The following is a 3,318-nucleotide window of genomic DNA, read 5'->3' as shown; positions in this document are numbered from 1 at the left end:
AATGAATGCTGTGAGCAGGGATCACCAGCTCCCTGGGCACGGCTGATGCTCCTGCAGGAGAATCAAGCTGGCAGCCATGTGCCACGCTTGGTGGGGTTTGGAGGACTCTCTTGAAGGCCCTGAGAGGAGTAAGGGTGGGACATCCACTGGGGTTTGTAAAAACAGGGAAGAGAGGCAGGTCAGTAAGAGTATACAAAGGATTCCCTCCTAAATGGAGATAAGCTTTTCTATCAAGGTTGCAGGGCTTCATTTGGGTTACCTAGGAGATCATCTGGACCAAGGGCTGCCTGCTCCAAGGTGGCTTCGCTCTTAAGAAAAACACCTTCGCCTCCCCCTGCCCCCAGTGTACTGGCAGCTTTTCCAGGGATGAGAAACGAGGGGGGTGCTAAGGATCAGTAACTCCCTTGGGGCACCACGTAGAGCCGTTCCTCCTACTTCCCTAAGAAGGGTGAGTGCTAGCTCCACCCACACTGCTGCTGGAGTTTCCCGGGCTGGGGTCCTGCAGTGGTGCCTCAGACATGCTGCAGGCTTGGCTCTCAGCAATGGGAATTGCCGAGGTGTTTCAACTCTTGCACAAGTGTGTCCCCCATCCCGACCCGGGTGGGACATATGCCACACGTGGTCACTGTGACCCTCACGCCTCACACGTGGATGCAGCAAGTGGGCACCCTGTGGGGTTGGGGGTGTGCAAATAACGATGTTTTACCCCAGCCCCTGCAGAGACTCCAGCCCTTGTGCTTTGGGAAGTAGAAATTCAGCCTTCTGGCAGGAAGTGAGTAAAGCCAGAGAGGAACAGGGAAAAGGCCTTGCTGTGCAGTGGGGAGGACTCTCTGAGGGGCTTGAAACCCACATGGATGTTCTTAGGAGCCTCCCATCTGTTGGGGCATTATTATAGCAGCCCCTGCTGTCATGTGCTGCCATAGAGCAAGACGTCTTGTGCACTCATATGAGCCTGTGGCATCAGCTCGCAGTAAATTGAAATTCTTTTCCTCCTGGACATGCTGGGCTGAATCCATGGGCACTTATGGAAACTGCTGGGACATGCGTGTGCTGCTTTATTAAAGTATGTAGCATTTCATCCCTGCATGGCGGGTGGCAGGAGTCAGGCATGTGCCCGGTCTGTGGTTTCTCCCTGCTCCTGTCAGCTTTGCTCTGCTAAGACACCCTGTGTGCCCCCTCCCACGCAGCCTCCCCACGGGCTGGATCCCGATCCCCGTCCGCATCCCCATCCCTATCCCACCCCCGTCCCGCTCCACGCCGCTCCGCGTCCCTGCAAGGCAGGAGGCGGCCACAGGGTGTCAGGCGGGTGCCGGGCTGCCTTCCCACGGAACCGGGCTGCGGGGCTGCCGCCCGTGGGACCGGCGATCCCGGCGGGCCTGGGGAGCACGCCGGGGGAAGCTGCAAATGAGCGGCAGGGTTTGCTATCACCGACACCCCTGGGCGCGCCTCTCTCCAGGGAAAGGATGGCTTCTCTTCCTTTTCCCACGTAGGGAGGGAGACACGTTTTCCAGGTGCTGTGCGAGTTTTGCCCGGTCTTTCAGAGCAGGGAGGGGAAAGCTGGTGGTCTCCCATCTGGAGCATCCCAGGTGAGATGAGTTGTGTTGGGCCTCAACCCCTGTCTGCGGAATGCAAAGCAGGGCTTCCCGACGAGGGGAACAAAGGGCCTTGGATAGCAGCTCTAGCGAGCAGGGAGTGTTGGCAGACACGGCTGCCATTGCTCAGGGCAGAAAGCAGCTGAGCAGGGGCGTGGGGAGACACTGAGCTCAAGGGGCTGTGGGTTCCCAGCAGGAAAAGGGGATCAGGAGGTTCGTGGTGCTGAATCTCCCTTGGCAGGCACCTGCTGGACCTTGAATCAAGTTCAGTTGTGCTTCTCCCAGCTCTCTGCTTTGTGGCTGCACTGAGTGTGGGGGGAACCCATTTTTCCCACTGCATTTCTGTGGCGGAGGGGGGGGAGCTGGTGCAGAGAGAGAGCAGGCTGGGGAGGATGCATCAGTGAGTGACGTGTGATGCTGGAGCGAGCAGTGGCCCAGCCTTGCTCAGGTGCAGTTCTCCGTGCTGTGCCTCACGTACAGACGCTGTCTATCCTCCAGCTATTTACCACCAGCTCATTTTGCAAACTCTGCACTCACAAGATTTTTTTCCCCTCCCTCCCTCCTACTTCCCTCCCTCCCTCTCTCTCTTCCCTGTAGAGATGCTCAGTGTTCCCCATTCAGCTTCAAGTGCAAGGTCTTCCACCTGCACAGGCATTGCTCACGCTGACCCGCCCGCAGGTTCTGTCGGGCCTGTCCAAATTCACCCCCTTCCCTTTCTCCCACTCCATTAGGGCTTTAGTCCTGGCGGGGGCAACTCTGGTGAACAAAGAGGGAGGCTGGTGTGAGTTGAAATGCTGCCAGGGGGGACACTTGGCCAGAGAGCCTGCTGCTCCTGCTCGTGCACCCATGAACCTGGAGGTCCAGCCCCTGCTGCCCTGCAGGGCTGCTCACTTCCCACTGGGGTGTGGGGTTGCCATCTTTGCTGACTGGGGATAACTATCCTTTGTTAGAGGAGAGGAGAGGAAGGAAGGAAAAGGAAGTAATGCAGGACTGGGGAGAGTCCCCTGATGTGGGAAGGCACAGGAATTTATTCCTGTGGGTGCTGGCAAGGGATGTGGAGTAAGACCCAACCAGGGATTGCCCCATTGTGTGCTGAGGAGGGAGAATAGAACACTACAAGGAGAGGGCGGTGGGAGTCTCGGCCCTCCCCAGTGGGGAATTGGAAAGGAATTGCCGAGGAAAAGGGGCTGCCCCTCAGTGTCTCTTCCTGGAGGGGGTTGCTTGGCCCTGGGAAGGTTTCTTCCTGAGCAGGGACTATGGCTGATGGCTAACTCACCCTTCTCCTGGTAGGTATGTGCTACTTTCATCTCTTGTTTTAAAACCTAAGGCCCGTGACTTGTCTCAGGCTGTTATGTCCTCTATCTGCCCCGTGCCGAGAGAGGGCTTTGTGGTTTTAAGGAGGTGCTTGAAAACACGAGCTGGGGGTTTCCCTAAGGGTGGGAAAACAGCATAGGTAGGAGACTGCTGTCTCTATCTTCTGATTTCCAGCAGGCTGGGTGGTGGTGGAGCTGACCGCTCAGCTCGTGGCTGTGCACACCCCGAGGCGCGAGGAGACCGCCCCAAATACAGCTGGGGCACACCTGAGGCTGGGGTGAGGGGCTGGACGGAGAGACCCCACCTCGGCTTTAAGGGAAAGGACAGGATTGCCGTTCTGCCCCGTGGGGGCTTTGGGGGCGCTGCTGGGACGAGGGCTGGCGCTGGGGCCGGGACCCGCGGGCAGGGGTCG

The 3,318-nt window shown here is 58.3% G+C and overlaps 1 long non-coding RNA gene across 7 annotated transcripts in view; it reads left to right on the top strand.

Annotated features, from left to right (window-relative positions):
* The first annotated feature begins 1,336 nt into the window (after window positions 1–1,336).
* The window catches only part of LOC108448193, a 45,699-nt gene continuing 43,717 nt past the window's right edge, over window positions 1,337–3,318 (top strand). For 5 of the 7 annotated variants that reach the window (XR_001863997.1, XR_001863994.1, XR_001863998.1 and 2 more), the window contains exon 1: window positions 2,384–2,882. This is a non-coding gene — a long non-coding RNA (uncharacterized LOC108448193). Of the gene's footprint in view, window positions 1,587–2,383; window positions 2,883–3,318 lie in introns of those variants that run through there. The other 2 variants (XR_001863996.1, XR_001863992.1) reach the window with 2 other exon arrangements.

The sequence above is a fragment of the Corvus brachyrhynchos genome, unplaced genomic scaffold, assembly GCF_000691975.1.
Source record: "Corvus brachyrhynchos isolate BGI_N302 unplaced genomic scaffold, ASM69197v1 scaffold31, whole genome shotgun sequence".
Taxonomy (NCBI): domain Eukaryota; kingdom Metazoa; phylum Chordata; class Aves; order Passeriformes; family Corvidae; genus Corvus; species Corvus brachyrhynchos.
The sequence above is the reverse complement of the archived record's forward strand: the minus strand, read 5'-3'. Positions and strand labels throughout refer to the sequence as shown.